At 43.4% G+C, this 20,898-nt stretch overlaps 1 protein-coding gene and 1 long non-coding RNA gene across 4 annotated transcripts in view; one reads left to right on the plus strand and one right to left on the minus strand.

Moving 5' to 3' along the window:
- DAB1 (DAB adaptor protein 1) overlaps window positions 1–20,898 on the minus strand; it is a 415,295-nt gene that overhangs the window by 237,918 nt on the left and 156,479 nt on the right. The window lies entirely within an intron of this gene.
- On the plus strand, window positions 1,798–19,508 carry LOC125330000. Its single transcript, XR_007205344.1, has 3 exons — window positions 1,798–1,808; window positions 15,948–15,976; window positions 19,425–19,508. It is a non-coding gene; the product is annotated as an uncharacterized LOC125330000 (long non-coding RNA).

The raw sequence follows: 20,898 nt of genomic DNA on the forward strand, positions 1-20,898 counted from the left end.
TAATATCAATTTAGCTGTTAGTTTTTGTTTTGACTCAGTGCTTAGGAATCAGCAGGACGATAAAGCTATTTAAATGGAAATACTATTCAAATACACAATCACCTGATTGGAACACGAACAGCTCCTGCTCCTGAACATTTCTCATATAATAGCTGCTTTTTCCCTCATTAAATACAGAAATCTGATTAACATTTAGATCACACGTGCTTTACTTAGAGCAATTAGGACCACATACTGGAGTTTTGTTAAACTATGTAGGATTTTTGTGCTTTATCATGAAGAGGAGAACAAAGAAGCTCCATAGCGCTACATCTGGTCCTTTCTACTGCTTCTGTTCTATGCACACTCTCAAGGACAAGTGTTAACTTTAAAGAGAAGTCTGTATGGACAAACTTAGTGAGGAAAAAATTGGACACTTGGATGAACTCCCCTTTGTAACATAGTAGAGTGATTGGTAACAGTATAATTCCATGCACTCCCTGGCAACACCCAATTAAACAGTCCAAGGGGTTACAACAGCTAGAGATTAGGAAATAGCTGCTAAAATAACACGTATGAATCCTGAAAATGAAAACCTTTTTTGTTCTGATCGGAAAATAGTAATCTGCAATTCATAAGGTTCAACTCAAGTTAGAAAGGATCAAATATCAGTTGTTCAGAAAGCTTCAGAAACATAACTGAAGAGGTAATTTAGGATGTCCACCGCATTATTTTGCTCAAGCCACGTTGTCACATACTTCACAAGCTGTCATGTTGTTCAACAAATGCAAGACGTGGAGCTCAGCCCTTTCAAGTAAGGAGCACAACCAGAATTAAACAGTAAAACAAAACAAATGAAACTCTGTCTGAAGAGCCCCCAAGTATATTAACATTTCCTGCAACATTCTGCTCTGAAGAGTCCCAAAAGAGACTCAAGTAGTTTTAACGAAGCCTTTTCCAAGATTAAACTCCACACAAATGAATAGGGTGGAAATGTTTCCCAGGCAGACAGGCCCAGCCCTTGCTGGTTTCCCAGGGATTTGGTGCTATCCCCCATTTTTCCATAGGGTGTTCTGTGGGAACCCAGAGTGCAGAGAATATTTCCCTGCCTGTTTTGAGGGGTTTCACTCCCCTGAACAACACAGCTTTTGACCTCTGTCCATGGAAAAAAACTGCCTACTATCAGAAAAGAACTAGAAACTACACTAGTGTAAATTAGGTGATAGACTACTACGTAAGATCGTCACAGGGTGAAAAATTTAGAGGTTTTGGGTTTGTTAATGTAGTAAATAGATAAAAGCAAAAAACATCAAAATGGAGGATTGTTGTTGTTCTCCAAACCTTCTTCTTCTACTACTCCATATTCTGCAGTAAAAGTAGTTTGGGATGATTGGACAAAAAATTCCGCAGTTCCTGGCTGTATTACTAAAAAATTGGCAGAAAAGTAAAAATAATGTACATTTCTAGTGACCGTTGGTTGATTTACCTTTAAAAAGGCTGTGTAATCTTGATAATTCAGCTTTCTCCTGTATTCTCTGCTTTGTGCTATGTCTGGACCATGCTAGTGACTCTTTCTCTGATAAGACTTAATAAACAACTATCAAGAAGCAGAGCAGGCTGAGAGTCCCATTTGTCTCTGGAACTCCTGGCAAGGACTTTAAAAACTCTCTCCCATCAGGAGAGGTTTGATTACGGCATGATCAGTGTCAGTGCTCCACCCTCAACATCATAGCAAACCTGACCTAATGGTTTGGCCCTTTTGGATCACCAACAATGCAGCTTGTGTCAAGCTCCTGCACTGCCCAAGTGCTGCACAGCCCAGGCTGACAGTTTCTCTCATCCCACTTCATTTTGATGCGCTGCCCAAAGCCCCCACATCATCAGGAACCACAAAGTGCCATTTTCCACATATTCCTAAGGGAGGGAGCAGGCATGTGTGTGCAGCAAAAAAAGAGTCTCCTCTCCACAACACACAAACCCAAGTTTAAAACAATGCAAATCCTGTTTCTCTCTTTATGGGTCACCTTTAATCTTTTATACAAGCGCTAACTCAGGTCAAGGTTGAACCGACTTAAGAAAAGGACTCGGAGTCCTTTGAAAGAGCCTGCGAGTACAATCTTGTGTTTGCATTTAATTAATCAGCTGAAGCTTTCAAATCTGTACTATTATCTCTTTAATAGAGAGGCCCCCTGAAGGCTTTAGCAGCGAGCCCACGGCTCCCGGGGCACGCCGATGCAAACCACCGCCAGCCGCAATTCCCGGATCCGAGGCGGCTCCGCACGCCACGAGGCACACAAACAAAAGAGCTCCAAATTTGGGAGACTAAATATTAATTGATGGTAAACAGAGTGAGAGTTAGTGGCAGCGATCAGCTCTCCCCAGTTGCTTTCCTGGTAATGTTGTTGTTGGTTAATGAACTGTGTCTTTTCCTTTCTCTTTCATTTTTTTTTGAATCCTGCAGATGTCCAGCATGCAGGAGCTGTTCCTCAGACGGCTCCCAGATGAACAGCCTGGTGAACGTCTAACTTCCCACGCAGTGTGTATTCCTCAGACACTAATTAGTGGTATTTCAGGAGCTGTAAATGATGGAAGAGTCTCCTCTTTTTTTTTCCCCCTTTTGTTCAAGACATGTTAATAATCTAAACCAGGCTGCTCCTGCCGTTGTTTCCCACCCCACTAACCCGATGCCCACCAAAATGCCTTGAGGGTCTGAAGGGCAGACAGGAAGTGCCTCACAGTGGCCTCCTGCCCAGGGGTGAGCTGCAGCTTCACTTTCTTAACAAGATAGTGAAGAAAACCAGGAAACATTCAGAAACACATCAGAAAGATGCAGCCTTGTTGATTTGTGCTCTTCATGACCCACATCCCACAAGAAGCAGCAGCTCCTGGCCCAGGTGAAAAAGTGCCAGTGAGTCACTGTGCTTTCCAGTCTTACAGGTTCTGATTTACAAGGGAACTGTGGCATTCCCACCAGCATCTCTTTTGGCATGACCCAGCTGAGACTGCCTAACAAGAGCAGACACTACTTTTTTTTGGGTTTTTTAATAACTCCACTAACTCTGGGAGAAATTCTGAGTTGGGAAGACAGTAAATATTTCCTCTGCCACACCTGAAATTTTGTAGGCAATAAAACCTGAAGGAACTACTGGAACACCTCTCCTGATCCGCATGCAACAGGACTCAGGATCTGACGACAGTCACTGACAGAGACTGCCACCCCCAAGGTAGGTAGTGGTGCTAATTTCCATTATCATCCCTATTTAAAACATAGATCTTGTTTCTAGTTTGCAGGACATTTGTGTTTTCTTGGGACCAGTGGCAGGATCAAGGTTCATTTCCCATGGATGAGTGGATACCCCTAGGAACAGGCCAGTCCTGACGAGGACAAAGGGCTTCTGCTCCTGCTGTTTCCAGTTCTGACTCCCCATCTGTCCTGCCCACAGAGAGTGGGTGTTTCCCACAGCCTAAAGAAGAATTAAATGTCACCAATTTGTAGCAGAGGGGAAGGAGCAAGACAACATTAATTGAGTTAAATTAGTTCACAGGCACTTGCCTAGCAAAGCCTTTGGACATCTTCATTTCAGAAAACACTGCTCATTATTTTGGTGCTGCCACCCAAAGCATCCTCTGGCTTTGGCAGATTATCATCAGCAGTCACTCAGAGAGCCATTCCTGCATCCAAGGGTTTGGGCAGCCCTGTGGGAGGGTATTTTCCCCCCCACTTGCCCAACCTCAAGTCCCTTTCCCCCACTCAATAACCGAGCCACTTAACACAAGGAAAAGGCCAAAGGAGATTCTCTGCAGTCCTGCTATTCCACATCCATTGCTGTACTGGGAGGTACCATATAAATACCTGCAAAATGTGTTTTTCTGAGCCCGTTTTACTTTACATTGCCCAATAAAGGTCCCCTCCTTCCCCCTCAAGAACCAAGGAATGACATGATTAGCAAATTACTAAACACATGGGAGAAAAGTACCCCAAAAGAGCCTCTGAGAGCTGATCCCAACTCTTATTCAAGAGCCAAGATGTGAAATAGTATCACACAGCTGGCTAACTTTGGGATCCAGCTTCCTGAAGGACTGCATTACATCTGTGGGGTACCATCCACCCTCTGTCTCCTCTGCCACTCCCAGAAGCTGAGGGGAACCCAGACTCCTCCAGAATAACTCCCTGCATACAACAGTGTGAAATCAATATGCACTTTAATTATTTTCTGTAACAACAGCACATCACATGATAAACAAAGCAGTTCTGAGGAAGAGATGGCTTTTTTATTGCTAACATCTAATTTATCATTCAGCTTTTCCACTGAATGGATTAAAATAAGAACACATGCATTTATTTGGAAGTTTCCAAGAGAAACAGCAGCAGTTAAAAGATGGAAAAATTCATGTTGGAGCTTTCTCACCCTGATACCCCCCTCTTCCATTCTGCCTGTCAGGAACCAAATGGTTTTACTATGGCTGCCTTACCCACAAAAAGAAGGAAAAAAAGGCACCTTCCTTGCCTGAAAGAGCTCCAGACTTAAGGTCAATTATCAGCAAAGACAAACCCTTCTGTCATTTTCATGAGTTAGAAAAAATCAAAGCAACTTTGATACCTGGCTTGTCTCCACAGCCTTCAAACTCCTGGGAATACTATCAACTAATCTGTCTGTGCTCTGTAGTTTTCCCCTCATTAGCACTACAGATTAAGGACACAACCAGCAGACCACCTTCGGGAGAAAAGCCTGGAGCCTTCACCATGTGCCCACCACGTGAAAAAATGTGGCTTCATTTCCCTGCTCTTCCCAAGAAGCCTCAAGCCTTCATTCCCTCAATCACGGCAGCTCCTGCAGGGGCTCCTCCTGCTCCAGCTCTGCCTCTTCCAGCCGGGCTTTGGCAAGGGGAAAAAAAAAAAAAAGGTGAAACTGGCTCCAGCTCTCAAGGAATAAATGGAAAGATGGAGCTCAGAGCAAGGGTCACGGCTGGGAATGCTGCAGGATGGGACAACAGAGAACCTGCGTCGGGAGTTGCTTCTGGATATAACACTCATCTCCACATTTTAAGTCATCAGTTCTCCCCAACCTAACACCTAATTTTGGGCCTAAATTCCTCTAAAACTTCTAAGAGCAAACATTAAAGAGGGGTAATTCTTTTCTTTTTTTTAGCTTTGACTCCACAGGGCATCTTTGTTGGCTCTTTTTCTCCCTTAAAAGCAAAAGCTTTCAGCAAAACACAGCCTCCAGGGCTCACTGCATTACAGAGCAAGGTCAGAGGTCTCCCCTTCAAAGCAAGCCTTTTACATTGGAAACACTGGGAACGTGCTCTGTGCCAGCAAGGAGGGAAAATAAGGTTGGCTGGAGGACCACTCATCCTACATTTGTTTTCCCCTACAAAGGCTCCTGCAATGCCAAGGCAAATTACTCCCAGCCCTGTAAACCTCGACACAGATATTTGGGGTCACTGGGCTTGGCTCTTTCACCTGAGATCAGATCCCTGCTGCTTCAGAATAAAGCAGCCCCTTCAGCCACCACCAGGACACAAACCTGTCTGGCAGCTTGTGCATCCAACTGTGCTGTCCACACCACAGGAATTATTCCATGCTGAAGAAGGAGAGGGAGCAAGCGTGGTTACCACACAGAACTCAGGATCAGAGGGAATGACATATGTGTAACCTGCCCTAGGGACGTGCAGACCCAGAATCATTATGGGATGCCCCACTAGAACTTCCCATCTCTGCAGAAAAACTGCAGAGAGCCCTGGGCACAAGGGTGACCAGAAAAACACAACATGGACACGTTACTACTAATCTCCAGTGTCCAGTGGTTGCATCCATATGTTACAAATGACTCACTGTTTCTTCAAAAGAGGTCTATAAAACGTCACTGACACGCCAAAAATCCATCACTTCCTCTTGCACCGATGACAAACATCGGTACAGTCACTTTTGGGGGGAGGAAATAAAATAATAATTAAAAGAAATAGATGAGTCAACCCCAAAGTAATTCTGTCAACACATTAGCCCTTCATTTAGCAAGGGAAAAGACACTGCTGCACTCTCCTCTCCTCCAGGTGACAGCAAGCTAAGCAAGCACTGCCAACAGTGAATATATTGTCCAGACATGCAGCCAAGTAGAAGATGAGAGGAGGTAGGGCTTGTCTTTGGGTGGCAGAGCAGTAACAAAGCCTTGCCAGCAAAGTGCTTTAATGGGAATTTCTGTTTCCCTTGGGAAAGGCCTAGTCTTTTGATTGCCAAAAAAATATTTAAGGATTACTACCCAAAATAATTTCTTCTGCTACTGTACCATATGTTTGTGGCTCTTACCAAGCTAAAAAAAAAAAATAATTACATACTCATTACTGTAAGTATGGCCAGTTGCAACTGAAATATTAAGCTGTCAGACAATTCCCACTGCAGCCAGTGCCTTGCAATCCCCTGTTGGAGATGCTGCATCTCATCACAGCTCGTGCAGCATGTGAGGCTGCTCCAGGACCACGTTTTGCCCAGGTGAATTATGGTGCACTGAAACACATCACACCCAAGTGTCAGGCTCCCCATTTACACAGGAAATTCGATTTAGGTTTAGGGGTACATATATTCCTTTTGGTTTAGTTCTCTACCTCACTAAAACCAAGAAGAGCTGATTGAATGTGCAGAAAACCTAAGGCTGCTCCTAAGAGCCAGTTCTTTGGTGCAGTGAAATTTCCCCTGGTGCCCATGGCAGCTGCTCCTCACCCTCTGGCCAGCGGGTGCAAACAGGCTCTGTAAACCCCAACCCCACTGCCAAAAACACAGGCACCACAAACAGCTGTAGGACTGATTCAATTGCTGTAAGGAAGACAAAACCCCTGCCCACTGCCTTTACTCCGTGCTAAAACCCTGCAGTCGTGACTGCACCAAAAAGAGAGAACACAATTATTTATCTATTTTGTCACCATTTATTACTTTGCTTTTGAAACTTCAGCACACCTTAAAAACCTAAAACTGCAGGAAATGGCTCCAGCTCTGAATGGCAGCTGACTTGCAGAATGGCTGAAGAGTTGAGTTCCCCCAATGGAACTGGGCACCTTGGCTTGTTTTTTTCCCCCCCCTCTTTGTTTTTCACGGGCTAATTCAAGAGCAAAAGCTTTATGTTCCTGCCCATTTGTGCCTGGTGCTGCACTAACACAGAACAAAGCCCTTGCTCCTGACAGTGCTGCTTGGGAGGGACCTAAGAGCAAGTGGAGTAAGATTCCACAGTAGGCAGTAGAACAAAGGAAAAACCGGTATTTATTGTATTTATTTGTGTTGTAGACACAAATGCTGGTTTTCAGAAGAGAAGTAACAGGTTCTTTTGCAGATGCACATGGAAATCTCCTCCCTGTAACAGATTTTAGAAGGTGCCATAAAATATTGATTTGACATTGGGTTGGTATCCCAAGAGCTCCCATGACAGCAAGCTGCAAATCCAGGACTGTGTTCCTACACTCCAAAGCAAAGGCCAGTGCTCCAAGGCAAGTCTGTTTAGCCTGAAGAAGAGAAGCCTAAGATGAGATGTTATCAATGTGTATCAATACCTGAAGGGAGGGTGCTACAGGATGGAGCCAGGCTCTGCTCCATGATGCTGAGCCATGGACAACAGGGAGAAATTGGAACACAGAAAATTCCACCTGAACATAAGAAGAAATTCCTCTCTGTGAGGGTGACTGGAACAAGCTGCCCAGAGAGGTTGTGGAGTCTTCTTTCCTGAAGATATTCACTCCTGAGTGATGTGCCCTCAGGACCCTGCTCAAGCACAGAGTCAGACCAGATCACCTCCAGGAGGCCCTTCCACCCTGAACCATTTCTGTGACTCCATGAAGACAATTTTGATCAAGGTGTTGGCATTTTTCCCAAAGAACACCACACATGTTATTTCCTATCCCTCAGAAAGGTCTGGGCTTTTTGTTGGTTGTTTTGTTCTATTTTTCCTTAAGAAAGCAGCCAGAAATGGTGATGTTATCTCTGGATAGAGAAACACAAAGATCTTGCATTCTGTTTCCAGCTGGATAATCTGCCAGGCCATCAATACCCACTAAAACATTTAAAACAATTTATATACTCTTTATACTCTCTAAAAAGGAAACAGCCTTTAAAAGCTGAGTTACACTCTATAATTACTCTAATTCCCTGCATCTGGCATTCAGAAGAACCCAAATTAAACACCACAGAGCACCTCAAGTGCATCCACGGAGCAATGAAGGTGGAATTAACTCCAAATTAAATGGGACATCTTTGGAGACTGTCATACCACTATGCAAAGCACACAGATTACAAATATTTATATTATTGCATGGATTATTCCTCTTAGGGCAAGGTAAGTATTGTGAGAGTTTGCTTCAACACTTAATAACTTTACTTAGACTACAGAAACGCTTAATTAGAAAATTTAAACACCATAAATATGGGAGAAGTTCTAGGCTAGATCAGCTCCAAACTCTGCAAATTGGAATTTAATCATTAATCTTCTGGTGAGTAAAGACTTTTCTTCCCTGCTGATAGAGCAAATGCAACCAGGAGAACACACACAGCCACTGCTGCTCTGACCCACTGAACATCTCCAGCACGGTGAGATTAGGAGCCGTTGTTAAATTCAAAGTGTGCGACTAAGGGAAACTGCAGAGAAATTCTTCTGGGGTTACTTTAGATGTGCTACATCACACTGTAAAGGATTTAGGAAGGATCTGCTGTGCTCTTTATCCTCAGTGCAATACAGCCAGAGACCCAAACACCCCACAAGCTGCAGATTTAAGATATGAAAGCAGCACATCCAAGGTGGGTCATGCCAGACCCACACGCTGCCTCTGGTCAATTGATCTGTGTGGATGCAGAAGCCTTTTCCCAATAATCCAGTGTCAGACACCCAGAAACGAGGAGGATTTCTGCCTACAGAAGTCAGATTTACAGGCCTAATAATTTACCCCACGAGCTTAAAATCGAACTGGGCTGATCTTAGTTCGAAGACGTGAACTCCCCTCACTGTGCAGCTGCATCACAACACCTGGAAAAGCACAACTGCACCTAAGGAAGCAGGACAGTCTGAAGGATGCACCCAGGAGCAAACAATGTCTTTGAGCTGGCAAGAAAGACAGGCAGGATGCAGAGAAGATTGCACCTGCTTCCCATCACCAATCTACAAAAGAAATTGGGTGCTCAGGATCTGAGGCACGTGGCAAGTAAGGCACAAGCCACACAGATGTTTAGCAAAGGGCAATCCACTACCACCTTCATGGCATGCCCAGGGCTCTGCCTTCTTGCCATCTGTCAGAAGAGGACAGAGGATGGGAATTCACCCTGCTCCAGCTTGGAGTTGTGCCACAGCTGGCAGCTGCTTCACCAAAAAAAGAAAGGAATAATATATCACTGAGAAGACAGAAAGTCACACTTCTGCACCTGGGAGAAGTGCTGTGAATCAGGTGAGTTGTACTGGAGCCACAGAACAGCCTGGTCACAGCAACCTGCAGCATACCTGAGCTCATCAGATTTGCAAATGGTATTGATCTATCTGCACGGTGCTCTATAAACAGCCACCCTACTCCCCCCCCCAGAAACAGTAGCAGCTAAGATATTCTCAGAGGATAAATAGCTGAGAGGAACGATCTGGGAGATGAATTTACATTCAGCCAGTACAGAAATCTCATTCTAAGAGTCTGGAGTGCAATTATAGCATTTCTTCTTGATTCCCTCTCCCTTTGCAAGACGGTGGCAATTGTGTGTGGGTAACCAAAGCCATTACAACAAATTGGTTAATTTTAATGAATATCTAACAACACAGCACAAGTGAGTGTGAGGGCAGTACATAGAAAGGGTTCAAGAGCTCAGGAGAACAACTGGCTGCCCTCTGCCACACATTGCCTGGGCCTATAGCCAAGAATAACACAAGCCAAAATGTGACTGCAGAGGTATCCTTAGCTGGGTGTCAGATTATTTCAGCTGATTTAAATGTCACTCTGCTGCACACACTTTAATATATTGTTTGCTGCAATGCACTGATGATAACATTTGTAATGAAAGCAGCATCATCATCCAACTCCCTGGCTCATCTGCTCCTTTTCCATCTCCTCAGTCTACAGCCATGGAGGTTATTTTCCTGCATCTTTTTACATTTCATTCTTTGTCTGTCCATAGGCTTATCTTGCTTTACCATAAATTGCGCAGCCTGCTTATCTGTCTGTGCTCTTAATCTATGGGATGGATCCCAAAGTATTATAGGCTGCTTACCTCCTCAGCTCCAACTCTTTGTTTCCCAGTTCTATATCACTATATATAAATATTTTTTATCCTGCTGCAAATTCCCTTTGCCAGGTATTAACACAGGAAGCTTTTACAATTTCTTCTGTTGTCTCTGTGCTGATAATTCTAAATTGCTTCAAGTCTTCCAAGGGAAATCCTAATCTCTGAAGTACAGACTAAAGACACCTGTCCTTCTCAGCTGCCCACAGAGGATCAGCCTCTAAATGTTCCCAGGTCTAAAGATGCTTCACCAAACTCCCAGCACATTTTGACTCTCTTCTAGCTACAGACACAGGTTCCTGAAAAGAATTCATTCAATTCTGCATGTGATTATGTAATTCTGAATGAATATTCAGTTACCCCAATTCAAACCAGTTTCCCATATTGTATCTTATTTAGGCTCTTAGGGATTGTCTCTAAGTCTCCCATTCCAAAGTCAGATTTAAAAGCAGATTTTTTTCTAGGGCCTGTTTATAAATGTATTCCCTAAGGGTCTCTGAAAATTTATCCATGCCTTCCCACACCTAAAACAATGCAACTCTACAGTTTCTTCAATCCAAGTCATTTACATTAATGCTATCTCTTAAGTTTTCCAATACTTAAGGACTGTAATTTCTGGTGTGATTTCTCCCACTCCACTGCTTTCTTTCTTTTAAAAGCTCAGAAATTTACATCTGTTTCTTATGGCATACATCCCCCATTTCCCTGGCAACAAAGAGCCAAAGAATTATTGTTTTTTATTTAGGTGCTAAGCAATCAAACCAGTCCTACTCTGCAAAGAGTACATGCACATGTCTGTGTTGCATCAATGGAGTTACACAGTATTTCACCCTGGCCTCAGTTAGTAAATAACCTTTACAAGTTCTTGAAGCCCTGACATTTTACATTCAAGGATTTGACAAATGTCTTAATATTTCCATCTATCTTTTATTCACCTTCCCCCCAGTCTCCACATCTGCTTTCCACATCATATTTATTCCTCCTCTTTGCTTCATCATCTTCCTTATCAGTGTCTTTTATTCTTGATACATGCTTTATCTGTACCGTGATTATTCTTATTTTTCCCTTCTTCATTTGCATAGAAGATATTTTAAATGGCTTTAAGCTACCTGATAGAATAAACTCAAAGCAGTTCAGCATAAGGCACTTTATGTCCACTAGCTCTGAGCTTCTGTGTTATATTCATCATGTCTCAGTCCTGTTCATCTACACTTCCAGACTCATTTCTAGGGAATTTACAACCACAAGGAAGACAAATAAGGACATGTATCTTGTATTCACCCACCCAAAGCATTTACAGCCATTCACCACCACACATCTAAACATCAATTGATTAAATTACAGCCAGAGATACCCTCTCACCTCTCATCCAGTTGTGTCCAGGCACTATGGAAAATGAAAGCTCAGCTGCTGCCCCAGATCTGTTTGCACAGCTCCCCGGGGTGACCCATTCCCAGCCTGTCACCCTGTCCCAAAGGTGTTTTACAGCAGACAAAGTGAGTTGGACAAAGATCAGAACTGACCCCACACTCTCTGGGGATCCCTGCACCTGTGCAGGACCCTGACCCCAAACACGAGGCACAGGGTGTGTCACAGTTACCCCTATCCCATAGGGAGACATCACAAACAAAAAACCTCTCGCAGAGGGAGCCTCAAAACTGCAGGGGGTGAAAACCAGGCAAAGCTGAGATGGAAGTGGAAGGGAAAAAGGATAAACAAGCATCTCAGCACACCAAATGCCAGTCACAGCCCATCATCTAGAGAGATGGCACACAGCACACTTGAGGACACATTTCCTCCACAAGAGGTTTACATCATTTTTTTTTTTTGACTTTCCACTAGAGGATGAGCTCCATCCTCTAGAACACCAGGTGAGCTCCGGGCTGAGCACACAGCTCACCAAGTATCAGCATTCGTGTTCTCTCTGGGCTCCAGGTCAGCTCTCACCACAGCTGGCAGCATAAACCACATCCCCACCTGCAGCTTCCTTCTCAAGAGACTTTTAACCGCAGCTGGGGCCACCGGCCTGTGAATGCCACTAAGCTGATCACCCACCTGTAGCACTCTGGAGGATGAAGATGAAAATATTTCAAAAAATACAGCTGTTATGGGGGAACTGGGCATCATTAGCATCATTTTCCAGTTAACAGTTCAAGTGATGTACTTGCTGCCCTAATAGATGCTGCCACAGCCTGTCTATGTGCACATAAATTAATTCACCGGGTTCAGAGGAGGTTCTTCATCACCATCTACCTGCATGAAACACATTGACTGAAAGACAGTCCTGCAAGGATGGAGCCAGAGAGCATCTCTGCTGCTGGATCCAGCCCAGCTAATATGGATTACACTCACCAGCCATCCAAACTAAATTCACGGATGCTTGTACGTCTAAGGACCCTGAAAATAGGGTACTAAGTGGACTACAACGTTTCATTGAAGCCATGACTAATTTTCCAACTCATAAAACCCAGAGGGTCTTAGTAGTCCATGCAGGCAGGCCTGTCAAAATGTTTCCATACTGCCTGAAAAAAGTGTAATTGCCAAACAGCTTTTTTCTGGGGTGGAAATTCAGTATTAAAACCACGTATTACCCAAACACAGTTTCCAAAGGAACTGGGGGTTTCTAATAGTCTAATGACTGTCTCCTAGAGTTCATTTTTCACTTTTCAGTAATTGGTTTTTCAGTTGCATTTGCATAGAGTAAAATTCCATAGCCCATTAAGTTAATCACAAGATGAAGTTAATAAGCATGGACACACAAAGACGTACCTAAGCCCAGATCAATTTTGGAAGTGGTGATTTGAAGTTGCAGCAGAATAACTCTTCCTCCAGCCTGCCAATTTGATAGGTAAAGGATGTGTTTTAAGGAATTGAAATTTTACACTGCTGAGAACAGCCCATAATTATTCAATGTAACTTCTTTTGAAGGGGAAAAAAAAAAAAAAAAAGGAAAAAAAAAAATCCAACAGGAAAAACACAACACACTTTGAGATGAGGATTTTAGTGACAGCTCAAGTGGTTTAAGCTGCAGCTTTCCCCTCTCCATCCTCCACCCAACAGCCTCCCTGGTGCAGCAGGCCAAGTGCATTAAGGAATGACGCTCTCCATCCTCCAGCTCCACACAAGTACTACTCTTCAAGTGCTCTTACCCCCCCACATTTCTGATTACCCACCCCATGGAACTCTCAATATCAGCAATACCTCTCTCCCAGCGGGCTCCTTCAGTCCAGGCTTGGATTCCCCATTTTCCAGCCCCATCCCAGCCTCCAAGTGGCCACATGCACAGTGTCACTTTATGTTTCAACCTAGCAGGCTCCAAAGGCTGCCTACAGAGCACAAGCAGGTTGTCCAACCCTGCCCAGGGGGCTGGAGCCACATCCCTGCCAGGCTCAGAAGGCGCACGCCTCCCTGCCCTTGGAAACCGGGATCTCTCCATGGGAAGTTTCCACTTTGCAGAATGGTTCTGTGCCGCCGGCTTCCCATCTGCCTGCCTGGAAGGCTTCACTCCATCCTGTTCTTCAAAAATCAGGGTTTTTGTTCTGCAAAGCCATGCCTGGGAAAAAAACCCCCAGCCTTTTCCTTCTCTCTCTTTTGTTTTTTTAATACTGATGAGAAAGGGAATTTTTAAAAAAAAAAAAAACCAAAAAAAAAACCCACACCCTTTCTCCCATGTGAAAAAGGGATTTCCACTTCCTGGCAAGGTCTATATGGAAGGACTCAAACAGAATAGATGATGTCAGAGCTTAAGAGCTTTTGGGATGATAGTTTTGTGGTGGCAGAGCCACTCTCTTTTGAAGCTTAAGGATTTGAACAAAATTATGGGAACGTAGCCAGAGGCAGTTTGTTCAGTGTTGGCTTTAGAGGGGTGGGGACTTGGCAAACAAAAGAAAAATCACAGCTTTTGTCAACAATAATATAGATATTTGAAGGTGTTCTCTTTATTTGGAGGTCTTGTTGTTTTTCTGGTGATCTGCAGAGTGATCTGTTATTTAAAATACATAAAACAGCTGAAGAATGGAGGCATTGTTTGGTGGAAGGTGCATTCCCCCTGCTGGGAGGAGCACCAACCACTGATTCAAGCTCTCTGCCTTTTCCTGGAGCTTCAGTGGGATTTGGCACAGGTTTTCCCTTGAATGCCATGGCCACTCTATTTCCCCACAACTATTCCGATATGAAGCCTTAATGTTGTTGTTTTTGTTAATCATGACATCATGGGTGGAAACAGGGCAAAGCAAGCAGCCCTGGAGGGAAATAAAAATCAATCCAAGCTGCTCATTAAAAGGTAAACCGTCAATAATCTTTGTCAGGCCTTTTTATCTGGGGTTTTAGCACAGCGTGATCCCTAAGGCAGGATGTGATATTGAGATTTAAGATGGCTCCGACTTTTCACATCTCCATCAGGAAGATTAACTCCTTCAACACAGGCTGAAATTACCCTGATTCTAATCAGCACATAAAAATGGCACAGGATTAAAAGGGATCATTTTGTAGCAGTTTTTTCTGTATCTGTGCTGACAGAAAGGGGAAAATCAGCTTCTGAACTTGATTGAAATGGTGCCAGTCAGAAACAGCTCCACAGGCAGAGCCCTCCACAATGAAAACACAGACCAAAATCTGATAATTTTATTCTTCAAGCATTTATATTTATAAATAAAAAGAAGAAATATCAAAGTGAACATGTGTGGGGTTTTCCTAACACTTCAATTTTTTTACATTAGTAACTTTCTCTCTAATTTAGGCAAACATTAATGAAGTTTATTTATCTAAATCCTTGGTAATAAGTCTTAAATTTTTTTCCATCAATTTTCTGGGAACTAAGCCTCCAAAACACAACTTTGTTTTCAAAATTAGGATGAACTCTTGTCAAATGATTAACATTGGGCTAATTACAGAACCAGTGATGGCTCATTTCAGAGGGAACAGTGTTATTCCTTCCTTTTTCCACATAAAATAAGCTTCCCAAAGAAACAATTACTGTGTCCTGGATCACAGTGCTTTAGCAGACTACCAGCTACCTTTGCCTACATCTTCTCCATGGATTTACTGCACTGGATAAAGTGCCACTAAAAACCATGAGGTTTGGGATTTTTTTCCTCTACAAAAGTTTTAGTTTGGGAATTTACTAGGCAGGTTATGGAAAGGCATGACTAGAGCTCACACAGTTCAAGTCCAACCATTACCTGGTGCTTCAACCAGGCATTTCCACATACAAATAGAGTAACAACTACACCTGGATGCCACCTGCTCAGGACTTCTTGGAATAAATATCTCAGTGCCTGTGAAAAAAACCCCACCTTTATTACCTGCATAGCTCATCTGAATAGCAAAAATGGTTCAATAGGTGTAATTATATCCCTGCAAACTGGTTTGCTAATGAGATGAGCCCAGGATGTTGGCTGTTTATGATGAAGCCATCCAGGATCACAGGAAAGAGTTTCTTTTCCCAAAATCCCACTAACTCAGCACGGTGACACACCACGAAAGGCAGCACAGCCACCTTCAAACCTCCTGCAGGTGCTGTGTGCCAGAAGAACACATTTATGGCTTTTGTGCAAGTACAGAGCAAGTGACCAAAGAGCCCCCACAAACAAGAGGGGATGGCTTCAAACAGAGAGGGCAGGGTTAGATGGGATATTGGGAAGAAATTCTTCCCTGTGAGCTGGTGAGGCCCTGGCACAGGTTGCCCAGGGAAGTTGTGCATTTCCCCATCCCTGGACATGTCCAAGGCCAGGAGGGGCTTGGAGCAACATGGGATAGTGGAAGGTGTCCCTGCCCAGGGCAGGGGGTGGAACTGGATGAGCTTTAAGGTCCCTTCCAACCCAAACCATTTTGGGATGCTGTGAAAGCCATGTCCCCTTTCACAGGGGCAGAGTGCACCTGCCAAATACAGATGTGTCAGTCAAGTGTGATGATAGCACTGAATTTTCTGGGAACCTCCAGCTCTTTGACAGGGGAAAACAGCAGAGGGAAAGCAAAAACACTTCATTCTCAATTATGAAATACTTTTAGAAAAATACAAGGAGCTGACGCTTGTGCTTTATCATCGTCCTGCAGCCACGTTTGCTTTGTGTGATGCTTGAACTCCAGCAGCAAGGTAGGATTTAAAATAAAACCCATCATGAGCACACAAGCTTGTGACAGAAAACCCTGGTTTTGCAATATGGGTTTTAAGTGATCATCCTAAAATGACAGAAGAAAAACCCACAAAAACAACACAAAAGAAATGCAGCTTTACAAGAACAGTGGTGTATTTATATATATCAGAGACCTCCACTGTTTGGAAAAAGCCAAACCAAACAAAACAGTAAAATCAATCAACACTGAGGTACGTGCTTGCCTTAATCAACACTTTTTATTTTAGCTCATCAGTTTGAATAGAGACCCAAAAGTGTGCTGAATTATTTAGCTTGCAACTGCTGGCTAACATATGAGGAAAATAATCTGCTGTATTTACAACACTGAATAGGTTCTGATTTTCCTCGCTACTTTTCTTGGGATGCAAATGTTAAAAAAGAAATGCAAAGCTTGATAATGTTTTGTTTGGGACTGGAAAGGCCTAATTTAGAAAGGTGGGAAATCTAGTTGGGCTAAGGCCTGGCACACATCCACAGGGATGGATGCCCAGCCTAGAGATGGACACCATCATTTCCCTGGGGGAACAAGAGGCAAGTGAGTGGTATAGAAACAAGACTCTCCACAACAGCACGTGCCATGCCAGGCAAGTGAAAATGCTCCAAATTCCACCTCTCTTGAGCCCTGAAAAACCTATGTTAAAAAAAAAAAAACGGTGACAGAAAACCAGGTTTCACTGTGGTACCTAAACACAAGTACTCAACATGACTTCCATAGAGTCACCGACTCATTTAGGTTGGAAAAGCCCTTTAAGGCCATCAAGCCCAACTGTTCCCTCAGCACTGCCAAGGCCACCACTAACCCACATCCCCAGGCGCTACATCCAAACATTTTTTAAATCCCTCTAGAGATAGGGACTCCACCACTGCCTTGGGCAGCCTGTGCCAGTGCTGGCAACCCTTCCAGTGAAGAGATTTTCCCTAATCTCCCATCTAAACCTCCTCTGCCACAAACTGGGGTTGTTTCCCCTTGCCCTGTCATTTGCTAAATGTGAGAAGAGACCAACTCTCACCTGGTTCCACCCTCCTATCAGGGAGTTGTGGAGAGCAAGAAGGTTTTTATTGGGAAATATTTCACAGGAATCAACTGTGGGCTGATCAAACAAGCAGTCAGCCAGAAAAGGCTACCAGAGGTATGATCCTGGACCAGCTCCAGGTATATTACAAGAAACACAGGCAATGAGATCACATTCAAAAAAAAAAAAAATCCTGTGAATAAGGCAGCCACCAGAAAATGTATGTGGTGCTCAGTTTGGCACCTGGGCAAGTGCAGCTGCCAAGAGAGCAGGAGTGCCTGGGATCTCTGGGACAACAGACAGCTGTGTTTCCATCAAAAAAATGTCATATTCAGGCACAGCTTGAATCCAGATCCTCATCTATGATAAGTTGCTATAAATACATAGTGCCAGGCAACTGAAATCAGACTCTGCTGCAGTGACATCAACTGAATCCTGGCCCTGTGTACCAGGGTGGGTATGAAAAGGACCTTGGAGGAAACACAAAAATAAGAAAATCAGTGTGCTACACATTTCTATAGGCTGTGAAAACCTCAAATTGTAGGAAAAGATGCCCAGAGCACTTGACACAGTTCAGAAGTACCAGGAAGAATTAGCTCCCTTCGTGGTGGCAAGCACTGAATACATTTGGTGGAAGTGCTGTAGAGTGTGGAGGGAGAAACTGGAATCTCAGGCTGATGGACAATCCCACTGTTGCTCGCTACTGATGCTGTGGAATTCATCTGTTAATCAGATATAGTAATTTTTCATGTAATGCAGGCCCCGAAAGCGATTGCATTTCAAGCAAACAGCTCATAAAGCCAGAGATTTCTATCTGTGACTTTAACCCACAGTTTATCTCCGTCTGAGCTCGTGTTATGAAATGCAATACCAGTGAGCAAATGAATATCTTAACTTTGGCATTTCGGATGAATGTTATGTTGAAAATCGGGCATCTTTGCCTGAGAGATTTCTGGAACACTCGAAGTACTTCCAGCAAGTTATTCCATAAACTATCTACCACACCATATGTTTGCTGCCTACAAGTCTGGGCAGGAAATGTCCAGTAAGAGCCACATCTGAAAGGAGGAAGAAGCAGCAGCCAACAGCGCTCCCGTCACTAATCTGCATTTGCAAATGCCACATTGGAGTTGGCAAATGAAGCATTTCAAGTGCAAATAGCTGTGAAGGCATTTGTATGTGGCACTGGAGTGATGGGGAGACACTGGGTTTGTTCCTGTTTCATTTTCCTGAAGTTACCTGGATGCTGGTGGAACAAAGCCACTTTCCCCAGGATTTTTTAATGTACATAAAGATGATGCTTACATGGAAAAAGCCCATTTCTCTCCTAAATGCTCATTTTGAAGCACAACTACTTAGAGTAATTATAATTGCTGTGATTTTTGAGCACAAACACTTATCCTGTGAACAATTACAGGCAAACGTCTCCCAGCAATATGGTCCTACAAGTTTAAAGCACACGCATTAAACATGATTCTAAAGTTTATAAAAACATATGTATATGTTGTACATATAAGAATATATACAATATGTTTCCTTTACAAAGTCATTTTATATCAAAACTGACATTAGAATCTGCTTATATTTCAAAAAGCCTTAATTTTTAGTATATTTACACATTATACAGTGTATAATGTCTGCATTATATGTGTGCAATTAGATCACATGCAAGATGATATTAATGGTTGGATTTGATGATTTTAAAGGCCTCTTCCAACCTCAACTATTCCACAATACATTTTCCAGTAGCAAATTGATATAAATAGTCTAAGACTGGGATAAATCGACACAGAGATGAAATATTATGATCTGGGCTTGCATTTACAGGATGTAATTCCCAACTGATGAAACGGGGTTTCAGAAACGCATCTCTGTCACTTATCATTAACACTGACCAGACATAACCCCAAGATTATGCTAATAGAAGACAACATTCAATTAGCACACAGAGTGCTCTCTAATCAAAGCCCACACAGTATTAGAGAAGTTTGAGATTATTTTTTTCCCCCCCTGTTCCATGTTTCTATTCTGCAGAGAGATTTGAGCAGCCTGGGATAGTGCAAGGTGTCCCAGCCCATGGCAAGGAGTTGGAATGAGATAAGCTTTAAAGATTCCTTCCAACCCAAACCATTCTGGGATTCTATGATTCCATTAAAGAAAATGTTCCACTTTTACAAGATCTCCTTTTAAAAACCAACATGCATCCTTTGGCTGATCAGCAGTCAATAATGCATTCCCAGAGGACACTGCCAGACCATACTGATACAGTAAATTTCTCTCTTCACCTACATGTTCACCTTCATCCTACCCAACAGGACCATCAATCTAATTAATCTGCTAAGGTATTTTAAACATGAAATGCACTTTGGCCATGGGATGTTTTCTTTGTTGAACCAAAGTATTTTCTTGATACCACTCAAGGGTCTGTTACAATAGGATAGGGGGTGGTGGTCTTAAACTGAAGGAGGGTTGATTTAAATTTGATATAAAGAGTAAGTTTTTTTTACAGTCAGGGTGGTGAAACACTGGCACAAGTTATCCAGAGAGGTGGTGGGTGCCTCCTGCCTGGAGGTCTCTAAGGTCAGGTTGGGCATGGATCGAGTGGAGGGTCGGTCTCCTTGCTCACTGCAAAGGAGTTGGACCAGAGGGCCTTTAAAGGTTCCTTCCAACCCAAACCATTCCCGATTCTGTGATTCCAAAGACCTCATTGACAGGTGTTGTTTTCCCTCATCCCTCAAATGGTTTCCAACATGGGACCCCCAGGATGGAGCAGACAGATGAGGCCCAGGACTCCAGGAGGGAGGCAGGAGCTCTGGTTCCCTGACCCCAAATAAGGATTTATCTCCAGAGGGATATTTTTACAAATGCTTCTAAACAGTTCGATTCCTAAAATAACCCACCTACTTTCCCAGAGGACTTCACTTCCATGGAACAGCTGTGCCTCACCCCAGGAAGGAGCCCAAGTTACTCAGCTCTTTGCAAGAAAACTGTTCAGCCAAGAACTTTGCCAGAGTGTCTTTAACTGGTCTCAAAACAACCCAAAACCTCCAAAGCCATCTTGCAAGCGCAGCCAGGCAGTTTTGTTAACCTTCCTCAGTGGCATTTTCCCCATTTTATCCACACCCAGCTCATAGCAGTGCTGGAAATAATCACTGTCTAATGACTCCATGGATTAGGTGGCTGTGGTTTGGCTCAAAGGCAGCACCTGTTTGTCCCGTGATTTCACGGAGCAGATTTGAAGAGAGCAATCAGGAGGACTAATACACACCAGATTTCAGTGCTTGGGATTTTAAAGTCCACTAAACACAAAAGTAATTAAAAGCTACTGTTTCCAGTACCTGATCCAACACGTAACTGAGTCACAGCACAAAACTTGCCTTTTTATCTGTGTTTCAAAGTAAACACTTGTGACTGATCCCTGTTTTATCCTCGCCTCCCACATTGCCATATGGCTACGGACGTTTCAAACAGACATTACTCCAATAGCTCATTACTCACCATATTGCAGCGGGGAAGAGAAGCTACAGACAGTTTTGAC

Source organism: Corvus hawaiiensis, chromosome 9 (assembly GCF_020740725.1).
Source record: "Corvus hawaiiensis isolate bCorHaw1 chromosome 9, bCorHaw1.pri.cur, whole genome shotgun sequence".
Taxonomy (NCBI): domain Eukaryota; kingdom Metazoa; phylum Chordata; class Aves; order Passeriformes; family Corvidae; genus Corvus; species Corvus hawaiiensis.